At 47.1% G+C, this 17,961-nt stretch overlaps 1 protein-coding gene across 9 annotated transcripts in view; it reads right to left on the bottom strand.

Moving 5' to 3' along the window:
* The window catches only part of LOC1272004 (potassium voltage-gated channel protein Shaker), a 177,152-nt gene that overhangs the window by 94,471 nt on the left and 64,720 nt on the right, over positions 1–17,961 (bottom strand). The window contains exon 1 of one of the 9 annotated variants that reach the window (XM_061645760.1): positions 5,107–5,341. The exons of the other annotated variants lie outside the window; for them this stretch is intronic. The gene's annotated coding sequence lies outside the window, so the exon portion shown is untranslated. Of the gene's footprint in view, positions 1–5,106; positions 5,342–17,961 lie in introns of those variants that run through there. 9 annotated transcript variants of the gene reach the window in all.

Raw genomic sequence — 17,961 nt, 5'->3', positions numbered from 1 at the left:
AAAAAACATTTTTTTTGCACTTGAACAAGCACGCCTAAAGTTATGCAACCACCGGCAAGGGAAAATTAAACCGATTATGTCCTGATTGCTTTGGGTCGCTGTCAGTGGCCGTTAAAACGCCTGACGGTATGCAATCGTCATTGCAAAAGTACCTTTCGTCACAAAAATGCAGCAATGCCCAGTTTAGATGATTTAAAAAAATATTTCCATTAAAAAAAAAATATATTAAAAAACCATCATAACGACAGAATCAGAAATTGCTAAAACTTGAGCCCTGCTGCCAATAGCAGTAAAAGTTTTGTTTTTTTTTGTTTTTTTGTTGCCGCAGCTGCTTCTGCCGCGGTGCACACACAGTGCATCGATTGCAATGCACCTACCGCTTTGGCGTTTGTAAGCGACATCGAGCTGCCTGCCTGTTTGCGCAAGGGGGAAACGAGGAAGGGTTGAAAAAAAAATAGCGTAAAACCAGCCAGTACCGAGGTGACCTTATTTTGCACCACCATCACCGGCGGGGAGCAGAAAGTCCATCGCTGCTAAGTCGTTGCCTGCATCGGAACAACACACACACATGCACACCAAAATTGGCCTTATTGAGGGGTGAGAGGCGAAGAAACACTAGCAGTAACCCGAACCGAACTGGCAGCCCGGGCTGGGTTGGAGGGGGGGGGGGGGGGGGCACGAAAACACGAAACCCACGAAACTCGGGCAAACGGCTGTTCGCTAGCGTGAAGTCAAGTTTCACCACCCCCCCCCCCCACCCCCTCTCACCACCTTCCCCAGCAAAACAGAACGCTGACAGTGGGCAGTAATTGCGCATGCTACACGCCCAGCACTCGGTACACCGGTGGACCTCCTCGCCACCCCCCAGCCCCCTCCCACCTACCCCTTTTCCTTTGTATTTTCGTGCTGCTCATGCTTCGAATCAATATTCCGCCTTGACCGTTACACGAAACGTCGCATTCGCCGCATTTGCGAGTTGTGGCAAACGAAGGGGGAAGGGGGAAAGGGGGAAGAGGGGAGTGAAGGGTTCAAGAGAACCCGAACTCTGGCATATTGCTGCTGTCCCACCTTTTTTTTTTTGCTTATTTTTTTTTTCTTCCTTCTAATATTAATGTTTTTCTGTTTGTTGAAATTCTCGCGTGAAGCAACGAACCCGCAAACAAACAAACCCCGCACTGGGCAAGATCACACTTTCCGTTTGCACCGAAGAAGCTTTCTAGGGCTTGAAACGTGATCTTCGGAAGGGAAAGCATTCCCTCGCTCTCTCTCTCTCTCTTTCCCTTTTTTTGTTTAAAAAACTAGCACAACCGCGTCCTTTCTGCTTGCCCGTGCACAAGAAACGCGGCATCCTCCCGGTCGGACCGAAACGCTGTGTCCCGTGCTGCGCGTTTTTGATAAAATAGCAAGCCGGGTGCAAAAGTGCGTCGCAAAAGCGCGGAGCGGAGCGCAAAAGGGACACGGATTATCACTTTTACGTTCTCGCGCATCCCATCGTAAATCATGCTTCGATCTTGTACGAGCCGGACGGCCAAGCAAAAGGGGAAGCAAAGTGAGAACGCCGTCCACCCTGACCGCAAATAAAATCGGCCCCGAACAGGGCAGCAGCAGAGGCGGGGGAGCGAGCGCTCCGGAAGCTGCTGCTATGTCCGCTCGGAAGACGGAGAAGGCTAAGGGTTGCGCAGCCCAGCCACCTCTTCGAGAAGGTATCTTTCAGTTGTGTGTGTGTGTATGTGTGTGTATGTATGTGTGTGTGTGTGTGTGTGTGTGTGTGTGTGTGTGTGTGTGTGTGTGGGTGTGTGTGTGTGTGTGTGTGTGTGTGTGTGTGTGTGTGTGTGTGTGTGTGTGTGTGTCGCTATGTTAAGGTTTGTGTTGAACAATGTCCTAGCCGCAAGAAGAACTATCCACTCCGTCTTCCTCCCAGCTACATTCTCGCTTTTCTACGTTCCTGACTTCATCCTCTTGCCATAATAATAAAAAAGGTGTTCCTCTCTTCCCCCCACAATGCCTTGCTCAATTTGTGAGCGTATGGTTTTAGGTCCTCTTCATCTATCTCCTCCTTCCCTTCCCTTTTGCTCTCTTACAACCAAACACCCGCTATCGGATATGTGACAGACCAAAGCGAGCATTATATCCTCATGGTTGAGGCCTCCTTGCTTTCTTCCGGGGCCACGTTGGAAAGGAAGAGGTCAGCAACACACAATGGCAGAGGTCCTTTCTGCTTCGGCTCACCAGGGTCACCCACAGACACACACACACATACACAGAAGCGCACAGCGTACATCATACATCGCTCATTCGGTGGTGGTTGTTGGTTGTTCTTTTTTGTTTCCTTTTCCAACTATATATATAAATACTCTTCGTAGCGATGATGTATGTGCGCCTTTACGTGTGTGTACGAATGTGTGCGTGCGTGTGTGTGTGTGTGTAGGTGTTACGGTTGTTTGTTTGCTTGTTTGGAGAAACTGCTGCTGATCGGTTGCTCGATGCGGTTGATTGACGAATTATGTCGCTTCCCGTACAGAAACGATACACACACGCGCGCGCACACACACACACACACACAACACGTACTCGTGTACAAGCACGCACCTACATTAATACGTGTTAGTCGGCTCACTTTGTTGGTTTCGGTTTTACTTCCTTCTTTCCTCCCCTCCTCGCCTTTTGACGCGTTTCATTTTCCTACAGTGCACTGCACAAAAAAAAAACGTCAAACTTCACGCAGCGCCTATTTGTTTTTACGCAATTTTAATGCAAAACCAAAGAAAAATACTAAAAAATTGTTTGCTCTTCAAAGTCCTTTCTGCTTTCAAATCAAATAGAATACGCCTTCCCAAGGCAGGATCGAAATTGAAGACAAACGCCCCGCCCGGTTTGAGAAACGCTGGGTCCGAGCGGGCAAGCGACAAACCCTGCCGACAGCCGACAGTTCGCATGTAGGAGTAATTCCAAGAAATAAATTTCCTCCCTACCTTTTCTCCCACTGCCACCCCTTCTGCCTTCCCTGCCTAACCGTCCCTGCCTCGCCCGTTTACCTTTTCGAATAAGACCTCTGGAACTCGATGCGACCAGCGTTCGTGTTCCAAAGGCGTCCGAATGGCGACGACCACCAACACTATTCCCCGAGCCTTGTTGTGTCTGTGTGTGCGTGTGTGTGTGTGTGGTCCCGTTTTAATACTATCACACAAAACGATCAAAACGTGTGTGTGTGTGTGTGTGTGTGTGTGTGGTGTACGTGAGGGATTTTGTTGTATGCGGTTGCTGTAGTTGTTTCGGGTCACATTATTATTATTGGCCCACAAAAAAAAGACGTCACCGGCTAGGCGGGGCAAACACGACTCACGGTACAACATCGGGGGGAAACCCACGCAGCAGCAGTGTGGCACGGACCTCAAAACGGCTGGACACACACACACACACACACGTGCGTGTGACAAAGCTGAACTGCTGCGGTCCTGCGGTGGTAGTGTTGGCTGACGAACGCAACAACAACAGCACCAAACAAAAATGAAAACTATAAACGTGTAAGAGCTTTGTCCTGCCCCACCCCCACCCACGGGCGTTACGTGAGCCTCGGGTTTTTCCCTCTCCTTCTTCTTTCTTTGCCTTTCTGCTGCTTTCTGTTGGGTTATTAAAGTTTTGTCCCACTGCTGGCCCGACGGGAGGGGGGGAGGGGGGGGGGGGGTGGAAAATCAGCCTGGTTGATGGGTGATTGCGGTACATGGCTAAGGTCGCCTTTAGAGTACTCCTTCACCTCCTTCCACCCCGGGATCCACCTGTTTCGCCATCGTTTTGCCACGCACCAGGGCCGGCAAAATGGCGGGTTTGACAAGTCTGCCTGTGTCTGCTCGGTTGTTGGCGTTTCTTTCGTTGCTTTAACTGGTGCGAACCCGGTGTGAGGGGGGGGGGGGGTGGGTATGCGAGCAAGGGAGCAGAAGAACGATCAAATGCACACACACACACACACACACACACACACACACACACACACACACACACACATTCACAAACACCCTTTCGAGAGCAGAGAAATGCAAATGCCGTCGTTTCGGTTTCGGTCGTACAAGCGCTCGCGCGATACACTTTAAGCTTGCCTGCCCCGACACGTTCCGCTCTAGCATGGCGAAGCTGAGGAAGGGAGAGGAGCGGTGCTCGCAGGCACCGCACCAAATTGAAGGTAGAAAAACCGAACCACACGCACACGCACAATAACGTACCAACGCAAACAAAACGTTACCGATCAGGATCACTTTCGCAATTGAAACCATGCGCACCGTGAGTGTTCCGGCAGCAGCAGCAGTGGTAGCAGTGGCGGCGGCAGTAGTAGTAGTAGTGGTGGTGTTGGTGGTAGTAGCAGCAGCAGCAGTAGTATTGGTAGCAGCGAAGTCACGAATCACACAATGACGAGGCACTCACAACTGCACGAAGGCATACGCACAATTGTCTGAAATGTGGTTTTGTATTTTTTGTTTTATTGCTGGTTTGTTTGTTCGTTAGTTTGTTTAGCGTTTTGCTGTTACGCGCTTTGATTGTTTCGTTTCGCTCGTTTGTTCCGCGCGTTTGGTGGCTTTGTCTTCATTTTTCTTCCGTCTTTGCACTTTGAATACTTTGTACTTTTATTTCTGTTTTTTTCTTTCTTTTGCCTTGTTTTCCTTTCTCTACCATTGTTTGTTCACACTGTTTAGTCTTGTTGGCTTCTTACGCGTTTCGTAGTTTTACTTTTTTCCTTTTTTTTCTTAGCTTGTGCAATAATTTAAGCTTTTGCGTCTTTCTGAGGAAGGGTTTCTCGCTTAGCTTCTTGCCATCCTTCTCTTCCCCCTTTTTCCACTATCTCACACTGATACACACACACACACACACACTCGCTAGCACGCACACATCACATGCAACGGCACGGTATGCGTGTGCCGTGCGTTCCAAAACAAAGCTGCCACTGGCCACGGACAACAAAGAAAAGCGTTTCGCATGATCGCTCACCGCTAGCTAGCGCCGCTCGTCCCCGAGCAAACACGCCGACGTACGCCCGGGAAGGGGCGCCTGAGGGACGGGGTGGTTGGTGGGGAGGAGGGAGAGGGGCTGTAGTGTGGGGCCCGGATGGCAACAAACCAGCAGTAGAGCAGTGTAGCGGAGCACACGGTCACTGACACACTCCGTGCGAGGCGGCCTGCCAAACTGTCGCTGACCCGGAGCCGCAGCAGTACCGAGCCGCGCACCGTGCTACGCGTCGTCCACAGGGGTGTTTTGGTGCCCGTCGTCTGGAAGCCTCTCCCAGCAGTAGGAAGCAAAGGCCCACTCGGCTGGCGTGTGGTGTGTCGTCGTCGCGCGCCCTGCGTGTGTGGCTTGCCGGGCAGAGAACCAAAACAGAACAGAACGGTGCGGTAGCAACGGCTTTTTTGGTTTCGGTCGCATTTTCTTCACCCCTCCCCACCCAGACCCCATGACGCTGCTGCCCGCTGGGTCCCGCAGCGCTGCCGATGGGGGCAGCGAAGGCAGCAGCAGTAGCAGTAGCAGCAGCAGCAGCAGCAGCCGCAGCCACTAGCAGCATCAGTACCGCGGGGCACTCACGAGAGCGAAGCGTCGGCTACGTTCGCACCTGCAGTGCCAAACAAGAAGGTAAAACCGTTCGGTACCATTGTGCCCGCTCTCGCTTGCGTAACTCAGCGCCGAGAATGCGCGTGCCGGAGCGAGACAGAGAAGAGAGAGAAAGAGAGAGAGAGAGAGAGAAAGAGAGAGATAATGGAACTCACAAGCTCGGTCGATCATTCCACAACGCGAGAGCTTTCATAGCCGGGCGTGCTCGGGCGTTCGTTTCGGGCCAGCGTTTTTTTGTTTTTCGCTCTCGCTCTCAACCTGTCGCCCCTCGTATGCTTCGCGCGTCTGCCCTGCTGCCTTCCTTAATTGCCTTTTGCCACCGCAACATTGCTTTGCGCTTTATTACTACGTTCGCGTCGGGTGAGTGTTTCACTTCGGCACTTTGCTCATGCTCCCTGTTTGTTCGTGTTTTGTTTTTTTTTTTTGCACATCCCTCTAAAGACACGACATCGAAGTGGCATTGCCGTTACGTTACGGCTGCCGTTTATGGCGGCAAATGCTCTCGCTTCGGCGAATTCGGCTCCACCGCCCCGAGCGCGCTCGTCTCTGGTTCGGCTTTCGGCACTCACGTGCGCACGTTATCCCTGCGGTAACTCGCACCTGCAACGGACTGCTGCCCTGCTGAACGGGCAGGCTCATTATGCGTCAGTTAATTGGAAGCATGTGACGCGGTGAGTGCTGTGGACCGTGCCGCTTTCTCCCCCTTTGCCGCTGGTCTTCTTGCGCCACAATGACAGCCCCAAAAGAGAAGCCCGAACAGACGGCCGTACGGACACGCAACCACACGGAATGTGTTACACATCACAACAAACACACACACTCACACACAGAGAACGATTTTCGAACTCACATTGCTATATTTATTTACCTATTTTCGGGCGTGCGGGTGTGAGTGCTGTAATTGGAAACGTCAGTCGCGTTCGTCCTTCCTCGCAGGTACACTCACAGGCGCACACCCGACGACGACCTCGTACGAAGGCGGTGTTCGGGTGCGGTTCGTGCGCTTCGGTGTGCTTGAGTGGTGCGCAGAGCACCCACTCGGGTTCGGCTGAGTGCGCTCCTCGGGAGAGCGTGAGCGCGAGTGACGCTTCGTGCATGTCATGCGGTATTTCACCGTTCCTTTGTGTGTGTGTGTGCGCGTGTATGTGTGCTTCATGAGTGATGAAAAGCGCCCAATATAGAAATGCCCGGTGGTGGGGGAGACAACTGGTTGAAAGGCTTGAACCTTTCTGCAAGCAGCCATCATCATCCTCCTCGCCCCCCCCCCCCCCGCCCCCCCCCCCCCCCGTCCCGTGCTGATACACAAGTAATGGTCTCTTTTATATTTATCAAAGTTTTGTCAAAGCAAAACAAGAAAAAAAACAACAACAACCTCATTCGGTTACGGCAGAGCCGGAACAAGATTGACAGGAAAGTTTGAAAATTAATGCAAGCCGCCGTGCAAGCGAACGCGCAGGAAAACACACAAAAGAATTTCCCCCCTTCCCCCGCTCCTACCTAGCTTTCGTTGCGCTCCAAAGGTGACGGCTCAAGCTGACAGTCGTTTAACGGTTGTCGAAATAGACAATAACAATTCCCCATGCACCCCGTTCTACCCACCGGCTTCCGTTTGGGTTGGTAATTTTCCCCCCAAGCGAGTGGTCCCCCCCAATCTGGGTGCGTTCGTGCATGTGTGGCTATTTTTTTGGTTTTTTTTTTTTGGTTTTTGTTACTTATTTTTCCTTCCTTCCATTGTCATTGTACTCCTCATGGTCACTCGACCGAGGAGGTTTTGTTGTTGTTTGAGGCTCCGCTTTACTCTACCCATCCTTTTGTTCGCTCGGATGGACGTGTGACGGACAAGGCGCCTCCACCAAGCAAATCGCCTGAGGATAGGAGTTTACTTTCTTTTTTTTTTCGCTCCCACATTTTCCTCCCCTTCCATTAACTTAAGCGATGCGCTCGATTATCAACCGATAGCAACAGCTACCGTTCAACAACAAAGGATGCGGATGAGAGGGTAAAAAAAAACAAACTCGACCATCGCGGGGAACTGATGACCGTTCGAGGTTGTTTTCCTTTTTTTGCAGGGTTACATCCATCTATATCGACCTCGGCTCTGAAACACAATTCCAAACACGACAGCAACACGGCTCATTACGCGCCTAACGTCGAGTTTTTCTTTCTTTTTTTTTTTGTCTAACCCGCAGTCTATGACGGCAGTAGGCAAATAGCGCCGGAAAATTGATTGAGTGAAGCAGAACGGGGACGGCATTACTTACTGAAAGCGTGCTGGGAGGGAAGCAAAAAAGAGGGAGCGCGTTTAGTGCTGCAGTCCGTGCCGCTGCTTTGGTCAAAACGGGAAGATCCGAGCGCCGCCCGGTGAGCACAATCGGACGGTGTGATGCGTCAACGTAGCGAAGAAGCGCTACCAATTAACGTGTAAAGCTTTTGTGTTTTTTCCCACCAATCACCGCGTGAGTGGCGCTTACACTTTGATTAACACTTGCTGTGCAAATAGCTGCACGCAAACATACTTTTTTTTTTTTTTTGCTTTGCTTCTTTGAAAAGCTCAACAATACTCTTTCAGAATTCAATCTTCTCGAGCACCATCTTGAAAGCGAAGCGAGCGATTGCAATTTATGCTTTACCCTGCCGGTTTGTCCGCAGTTAACTTCCAACCACCATCAACCACAACAGCAACAAAAGAGGAAGAAAAAACAAAGACATTTGACACGCACCGCCAGGAGCGAACAAATCGTGCCATTGGCTCGGTTTCCCACCCCTCAATACCCATCGCGTGGGAGTGGCACTCGAGGACCTCCCGCTCGATTATGGATCACGAGATGATTCCACTTTTCGTGCTGGGACGTACAGAGACACAGGGCAACAGAAGTAAGAACGGTACGGTAAGAAGCTGAGTTGTTTTCAGATAGCATTTTAAAAGTAGCATACAACTTTAATATTCCTTATTCCAGCTTGTTGGTAAAAGACTGGTTTTGCAGGTCGCGCAGAAGAAAGTAACGATTTATGTTTTATTTTTTATATTAAAATATGAGAAACAGAATAGTTGCTTCATGTTGTTGTCAGTAGCGTTTGCGTGCAAATACATGAAAATGTCAGTAAAGCACATCGAGAGAGAGAGAGTGTACTTCAGTCGGGAACATCATTTTTCCTGCATGTTGGTAAAAAACTGTATTTATCAACGCTAAAATTGTATGGCTTAATCGTAACATGAACAGAAGAGAACAGTCTTCCAAACAAACAAGCTTGAAACTATAAAGGTATCGTTTCTTGCTGTCTGCCCGCTGAAATTCAGTTATTAAAGGCAAACGAACTCACAGCCAGTGAGCCGCACGAATAGTTTAATCGGCAAATGAACATGCTCTTAAATGAAGCTAGTTGGCAGGCTACGGTTCGTATCTCGAGGTTTTTATAGATTTAAATTACTTTTTTTTTATTTCCAATGAAATGAAAAGCCTTCATCTGATGGTAGTCCGTCAGTAAAACAGGAATTAGTATCAGGTTACAAGCCAACATTTCCATAAAAAAAAATAAGTTAACGTATGAAAATTAAGAAAAAGAAGATTGAAATATTCTCAGCGTATTGCTTCATCGTTTATCTTTCGAGTACAATGCTGCTTGAGAATCTATTTTTTAACAGGCAAGCTTGGCCATATTGGGGGTAATTCGCTTCGTTTACTCAATACGATTCGTATTTGAATCAGACATGCAGCCATGGAAATTCAGACATGCAGCCGAAATCACAGTGGATGAGATGATGATTTTAATAAACACTTACAAAAATAGAAGTGAGAAAACAGAAATGTCATAAAAGATAATCAAAACAACAACAACAAAAAAACAAAACTTTTATAAACCAATGTCATTGCATTATCTCCTTTTTCATGTTGATCCATCTAAGCTGGCTTGTAATGGCATTCAAAAATAAATTCTTTAATCAATTTTAAAACATATCTGTACTTTATTTTTCAAAGCATACAGCGGAAACATTTTACTTCTCAGCTGCCAAAACATTGTTTTTGTCGATTTCCTGCTACGGTTCTGTTATCGAGAAAGATTGGCCCGTATCGACTCTAGACTCGAGGGAACACGTACACCAAATTATGCGAAGAGTTTTACTACCTGGCACTTTTCAATGGAAACCTCAGATTTACCAATAAAAATGAGGTGGTTTAGTTTATTTTACAATACTTTACAATTGAACCAAAAAAATCTGGAAAATGGCCCACAACTCGTGGGAACGCACCGAAAAAAAATATGAGAACCAACCAATAAATCGCGTGAAACCCTGTAAAGTGCCCACAAGTCACAACTTTAATTTGTTCCATTTTTAGTAATGTAAAACAGAAGTTATCATACGGCGTTCGTTTTTCAGAAGAGAAAAAAAAACAATAGTCAAAATCGCCACGATTAAATAAAGCACCCCGGGTAGCCTTTCAGAAAATTGCTTTTATAGCAAGTTTAACACCAATATAGCGGTGCGGTCCCGTGGCACAATCGTCAACTCGAACGACTCAATAACATGCCCGTCATGGGCTTCAAGTCTACATTGGACCGTCGTCCTCCCCCCCCCTCGTAGCAAGGATTTATTCGGCTACGTGGTAACGGATTAAGTCCCGAACGCCTGTATAAGGGCGCGGCATGTCCGCGTAGGACGTTACGGCCCAATAGAAGAAGAAAAAGAAGTAAATAAGTAATTTATATGCATTCCTCCTCTGGCTTTGTGGCAGGATCTTTGTTACGTTTTTTAAAGATGCAGCCCTAGTTCTGCGTCTAGTTTTTTTTGGATCTAGCTCTTCTCAGGCGATATCCAGGGCATCACAATAATTGTATTTGTTTGTTGCGCCAGCTGTATCCTGACACTGTTTCCTTTACAATATACAACTTGACGTCGAGACGCCTTGATTGTAGGAATATAGTGAAAAAACCCTGATTATGTACCAACTGCGTAATTGTCTGCTGGGAGACAAATAAAATCTTCACCTATTTCTATTGGCATTAAATTTCAAGACTAAGAAACACCAACATTAACATGCACGCAATTCAATCCCATTATGTGAGCCTTTTTGCATTCTAAATCATTAGCGAAAATGTACCCCGTCACAATGTCTTGCCAGAGCAAAGGAGACGCCATTCGAACGGCGCCAGCCGACGATAATCCTAAACCGGGCCGCACATTCTTGCGCCAATAATCGTCGCCATAAGTGTGATTGAAACTTGATTAAATGAGACAAGTGCAGTGCAAAAGGTGCAACACAATTTACTATCCCCTCCGGCACACTTGCCTCCGCTGGCGCGTGCTGCATAATAAACGCTTTTATTGTGTTCGTAAACGGAGTGCGCGTTCGAAAGGAGGTTCCGATTGCAGCCACAACTCGCCACCGTCGGAACGGACGCAGCATACACACGGAGCGCACTAAAACAACTACTTGTCACCGGTAAGCCGTAACATATCGCTTACCAGATTGCGCTGGGCGCTCGTGCTGCACCGCAACAACCGCAACGGAGCCGCAGCGATGGGATGGTGTGGACGGTGATCGACAAACATAATAAAAGTCCTCTTATTCCCACTTGCTCTGGTCTCTCTCTCTCTCACACACACCCACTGGCTGCTCTGCTTCCGTGATTTTGTTGCAATGCTTTCGATTGCTTCCGCTTTCCACTTCTACAGCACACACACGCACGCAGCATGTGGGTGTAATATTTTGTATCCACGTTCCCACCTGCCCCGCCACAATCGTTATCGCACGCGCGCGATTGAGCGTCCCGTTGCGGCGCCAACGCCACAAGAACGGGCTGCCGCTAGCCAAAGTCAAACATCTCGCCCCCTTGTCTCAGTGTTTTCCCCGGGGGCGCTTTTGTGCACTGTACAGTGGAGCTAGGCGCGCGATGGAGTGTGCTGGGCGTCGCCGAGTGGGATGGTGCGCTTGGCGAAACAACGCCAACCCAGAACGCGCGATCAAAAGAAAGGCAACAGCGAAAGAGGGGGAAAAGTGGAGGGGGGGAGGGGGAGGGGGAAATATGGTGGTGGTGCGAGGCATGATGCTGGAGTGGCTGGGTGGAGGCCGTTTTACATGAAGCACCATCTAATAAAGTTAACTGCTCCATTCTTCTCGATTGTTTTCCGCTCGGTCGGCCGAACGTTCGGCTCGTTCGCTGCGGTTTGCCTTCAGCCGGCGGCGGCAATCGTGGCGCTTTCCCCCTTTCCGCTAGCGTACACTTGGCCCGATCTTATGAGAATTCATTATCAACATTCTCGTCGTCGACGTTCGGTGCAGCATTCGCTAAGTGAAGGGAATGAAAGGAGAAACATCCACGAGAAGGAAGTACGAGAGCAACACAAAAAAAGTTGGAACACCACACCAACCCCTCAAGGGTACAGTAGTGTGCCAGTGTCGTAAACGGGTGGGATTTTAATTATTTATTATATAATTTAGCCGTTTTCCTCCTATTTTTGTTGCTGTTGTTTTATTGAGCGGCAAAACATTTTTTTTGTTTTTTTGCATTCTCGCTTGTGTGACGGTATTACACCACTTGGCTTTAAAATTTGTGTACTGCATACATGGATTTACAAACACACACACACACACACACACACCCGCTACGCTCGTAAAGCTCGAGACGGCACAGCTGGATCGACAAACGACAAGTTCGTCGCCTGTTTTGTCGTCTACTGTGTGTGTGTGTGTGTGTGTGTGTGTGTGTGTGTGTGTGTGTGTGTGTGTGTGTGTGGTGTGTGTGTGCGGTGTCCTTGCGATTGTCTCGAGGACGTGTGATGCTTCTCCTGTCCCGGCTTGCCTCCCGTCCTAATTGCTCGCAAGTGTTGGCCCCAAACAGAAGGCACGCTTTCAACACACATACATCCCCCCCCCCTTCCCCCATTCCCCATGGCAAAGTCCTGGATAGTGTAAAAACGGTGAAATGAGAGGGAGGGAGGGGCGAAGCGAAGAGGAACATCTTTTATGCTCTCATCCGCGTGTTACATCCATTTACAGCGAGCGCGCTCGGGTCGGTGCCGGTGGATCGCACGCTTCGCCGAGTGCGATACTTAGCAAACATTTATTAACGAATTTCTGCCACACATTCCGCTAGCCATTCCTTCGTCATTCCCCGGCCGCCCCTTCCCACTCGCTGCTCCCTTGCTTCCGAGCCCCGACAAGTGACATCTTTTGTGATTTTGCGCCCCGCCGTAGATGCTTTTGAGATCGAAATAATTACGGTGCGGTAGCGTGAAGACAACAAAAAAGCGAAGCAGAAAGAAACAGCACACAGACGTGTGTGTGTGTTTCGCGTGGCTTCTTTCATACCGTACGATGGCTACGAACCGCTTCTGCTTCCGACTGGAACTCTGTGTGTGTGTGTGTGTGTGTGTGTGTGTGTGTGTGTGTGTGTGTGTGTGTGTGTGTGTGTGTGTGTGAAGGTAGCAAACGGAGTAAAGGAACGGGCGTTGATTTTTATCGCTAAAACGGTGCCACATTCGATGATGTGAAGACACACACACACACACACACACACACACACACACACACACACACACACACAAACCCGTACACGGTTGATCCATTGATTGATCTTTGTGTAATGTGAAAAGGAAGCGACAATGCACGTGCTCGTTGCTAAGCACCATCCTTCTTTGACTGACGATGAAACACAGCGAGATTTAAGTGAAGTTTAAAATTTCTACTGAAACTACCCTTCGTAGCTTGGCAATAAAAAAAAACAGCGTTTTAAAGACATCATGTTAAGGCATCATGTAACGTTACGTTACGCGTTACTTAAAAATTGTTTCATTGTTTAATGATAAAAAATCGGTTTTCGAACCTCAATGCAATCCTTCAACACTCCCAAGATACACTTCCTACACCTTTTACACTAAAACATGCCTAAAGAATGCTTTACAGGGTTTCCCACGATTTATTGGTCAGTTCTCACGATTTTTTGATCGTATCCCATAGATTTTTGGTTCGTTCCCATAATTTATTGGTATTTTCCGATTGGATATCAATGCAATTGGACCAACAAATTCTGGGAAACGGCCAAACATTTTTGGGAACGCATCAAAAAATATGGGAACACACCAATAATTGATGGAAACCAACCAATAAATCGTGAGAAACCCTGTATTATGAGTGCACTAAGCTACATCTTTTTAACATCATCTCTTAGCAAGATGCTAAACAGTCTCCTCACACAGCAAAGTCCTTCTGATCTTAAGCCACTGAAATCTAGATTTATTGATAAAATTTTGTGATTTGTGTTTCCAACAGATGTCAGCCATGTTGATATTGTTATAAATAAGTGCAAAGTTTACAGGACGAAATGGAAAAATGGCAATTTCCGAAACGCTTTTCATGTCATGGTTAGTATGCCACAGTCGTGAAATAGTTTTCGGTGCAAATTATGATCGTTTACAATAAATCAATATTTTAAAAATAATATTATTTTATATTAAAATGATGAATATTATCCAGGCGCTTAAATATATTTCATTTTAATTTTTTTTATTTTTTATGACTTATTATGACTTCATTACCGTCCCAATACCATGTCTATAAGCTGTAGCAATAAGCTGTAAATTTGACATTTTAATTGCGTTTTGCAAACCTAGAGGTCGAGAAACGGTTTTAACTAGTAGACCTTACAGTGTTCTGTAGATGGGCCCTTTCAGTCTGAACTGAAAGAGGAGGACTTACAGGGTTTTCCACGGTTTATTGGTTGGTTCCCATCTGTTTTTGGTGGGTTTCCATATTTTTTTGGTGCGTTTCCACGATTTTTTGATCGTTTTCCAGAATTTGTTGGTCCAATTGTATTGATATCCAATCGGAAAATACAAATAAATTATGGGAACGAACCAAACATCAACATCAACCAAACGGAACATCAAGGCACACGCTCCTGGTCTGGGACGGAACCACCGCAAGCGCACAAAAGGCGTTAAAATGCTTGCATCGCACAGTGGAGCCGATTGGCAGCGCGATTGTCAACTGTCAAATGTTTGCTAGCGCCACGATGCCCCACAAGAGCGGAATAAATAGACATGGCATTTTCACTACACTGACCATGCAGTGGAAGCCATCTCGCCGGTTTGGACGCTACCGAAACTTCTCGGGCAATGATGTCGGAGACGCTTTCAAGTGTCCGGTTCGGGTTCGTTGCCTGGTAGCTTCTGTGCATCGTTAAACTTTCACAGCGATGGCTCCTTCTTGTTAAATAAAATCAAACGCACTTGACCATATTCCGGGAACGCTCGGAGAGCCCGAGTATAGTAAAGCGTGCCTTCCAGTATTTACCGTTAGGTTGAATTGATATTCTATTTACATTCCTTTTCTCTCCAGTTCTGTAGAAAAAACCCCCTGCTCTATGCAATATGCGAAACTTTGCCAGAAAATAATGTTGCCCCAGCAACAGTTGCAACTGTGTTTCCCCCTTGAGAAACACTTGAGAACTCCAGGAACCTTCGCCCCTGTCGATGTCATATATTACATTGTGAGAATCTGTGAAGTCTTTCCATTTTCCATTTCATTAAACACATTTGACTAAAAATACCAACTATCAGTCAACACCGAACGCTGTGCAAAACTGTTTCTGCTGCAGCCCGTCTCGAAACGGGGGCAAACAAAACAAAACAACAACAAAAAAGCAATACAACTCTACACTTACAGCCCGGAGCTCCCGGTAGTGTCTTGCTATTTCTGTGTGCTCTCAAAACAGTTCCAATCGAAACCGTTCCAACCCCCCAGCTGTGCGCTGCTCCTCCCTCGCGGGTTGTTGGCATCGATAGAAAAGTCAGTTTTAATTTGCTCGCTCTCTCCGGCTCCTCCCCGGCAGCTGCTGAACGGGGAAAGGCCGGCCGGCAAGAAATCGCATTACTCCTTCCTTCCGTGGCCCAATATCAATTCTAGTCATTTATTTTTGCTCCTTTTTTTTGTGTTGCCACAACCATTCCAACGTAAAACTTCACTTTGCAGCTTCAGTGTCTGCTTGTTTTCTGTGTGTGTGTGTGTGTTTTTTTTACGTTGCTTTCCTTTTCCTTTGAAGAATCGGCACCGATCGCTGGATCAAAGCGAAAAAGCTGGCTGCTTGATGGATGGAGCTACAATAATGACACTCCGTGTGGTGGAGAGTGTGCGAAGAATAGAAACGCTTTCTAAAAGCTGTCCCGAGCTGACTGTAAATGTGACTGTGTGTATGTATCGTGCGTTTGTACGACGCCGACACATACTGCCTGTGACTGATTGATGTTTTTTTTTTCTCCAATGAACCGTAGCGACAGAGTGGAAGATGAAATTGCAAACGAATGGGAACCCTCTCCACTGTTTCCCCCTTCTACCGCCTCCCAGCATACGCAACCTTTCAGCACGAAAGGGCTGCGAGGGAAGGAGAGCCGGGGAAGTGTTGGAGCAGCCACCGTGCTATCGGAGCTAGAAACTCATTTAAAGCGTTGCAACTTACTTTCCCTGCGGCAAACGCAGACACACCAGCCACCGGTCATCACCGGCTTTCTGTTCGGAATGTTGTTCTCGCATCCACACCCTTCCTCCCTCCACCCCCCCCCCGCCCTTCCACTCACATTTTCTTGCCGCATTCCGTGCTATAAATCGTCATCGAGCGCATTGGTATGCTTGCTTACTATTGTTTTCCGTTCGCTTCGCCGGTATCTACGCCGGACCACCGTCTCACCTAGCAAAGTGTGTGTGTTTTTTTTGTACACTCTTGCGAGTGTATTGTACAGTATTACTCACCTGTGAAGTATAAGAAGAGGAAGAAGAAAAAGGGAAGAAGGAAAAAAGGGAAAGTAATGGATGCGAATGAACGGGTACGGGACCGGATGCCCAACGTCGATTAGGGAAGAGATGCAGGAAACGAACCCGACGAGAAGGAAAGAAAGAGAAAGAGAGAGAGAGAGAGAGAGAAAAGAAAATCGATTATTTAGTAATGTTTCATCTCGCAATGCAGGACAACGTGCACGTGTACACAGATACAGCTAGATACAGCTGCACACGGTTGCATCATTCATTTTGTGTGTGTGTGTGTGTGTTTTTATTTACTTTGTTACACAAGCGTTCAACTCAAAACCATCGTTTGCCGCTGGTGATTAGTGGTGATTCAGTTCGGTTCATAAGCGTGGAATAAACTCGAGCGTATATCAGGCGTAACGCAAAGCAGCTGCCCAGGCACACAAACAAGCGACAAAGCCTTACCGTGGCGGGTGAATTTGCGCAATATCGATACGTTTTTTGCAGTTGGTACAGGTAGCGTCGAGTAGCATATTTCTGTGTGTGTGTGTGTGTGTGTGTGTGTGTGTGTGTGTGTGTGTGTGTGGGTGTGTGTTTGTGTGCAAAAGATAATCCACTGAAATCAGCCACCGCAAAACATTTCTTTCAACGTTCTTTCGGACAATCCTAGTTGGGAAAGGTGAGCATTAAATGTAAAATAAATTATATATATACGAGCTAGAAAATTTACTCTAGATTTATTTGTTCTACATGCCAAGGTAAGTGATATACTGTACATATTTATTTGCGTGTGTGTGTGTGTGTGTGTGTGATAATCTAAATGCGAAAAAGTGTGTTTCATAAGCAGCACAAATGCATTGAAGGTTTGCTGCTTTGTTGTCATTGTTCATTATTATTGTTCGTTACGTCACACATAGCTGAAACACTACTGAAACATTTTGCAAAACAAAACAAAAACCGATACGCTTCAAACGAATTGCTCAGTGCACAGCAGGTTAACTAAACTACAACAAAAAAGCCACAGCTATCGCTTGCCTGAAAAAAAGCCATTTCTTTCCTCCTAGCGTTTAGTGTCCCACAACTTAGAATGCGCACCATAAGCTTTATTGCGTTCAGGATTTTTATTTTATATTTTATTTTACTGCAATCAAACTGGAGGCTGATACATTTGTCAACTGCTGAGCACTATACCGGTCAATAGTTACGTCCCATTTTCCCGCACGAAGACCCGGCACAGTGCGTGGAGACGCCCAGTACTTTACCGCGTTTACTATTATGGAGACGCCCAGTGCTTTACTGCGTCTACTATTATGGAGACGCCCGGTACTTTATAATAAAATAAAACTTAAAATGGTGTTTTATCGAGCAACAATATATTTCTTTGTGAACAAAAAAACTACTCCCCTTCAACTTTTACATAAACATATTGTGTAAACAGTGCACGCAGGCTGACAAAAATATTGCTTCAAAACCAACGAACGAGCACATTTTCCTATCCTACATTAGCTTTTATCCTACTCATAGCACTGCGTCACGGTATGCGATGTAGTATGCTATAAAAGACGAACTTTCCCGTCCATTCACCCGCGGCGCAATCTATCATGTATCTAATCTATCATGCTGATCCACT

This window comes from Anopheles gambiae, chromosome X, assembly GCF_943734735.2.
Source record: "Anopheles gambiae chromosome X, idAnoGambNW_F1_1, whole genome shotgun sequence".
Taxonomy (NCBI): Eukaryota; Metazoa; Arthropoda; class Insecta; order Diptera; family Culicidae; genus Anopheles; species Anopheles gambiae.
This window is presented reverse-complemented; position numbering and strand designations above follow the sequence as displayed.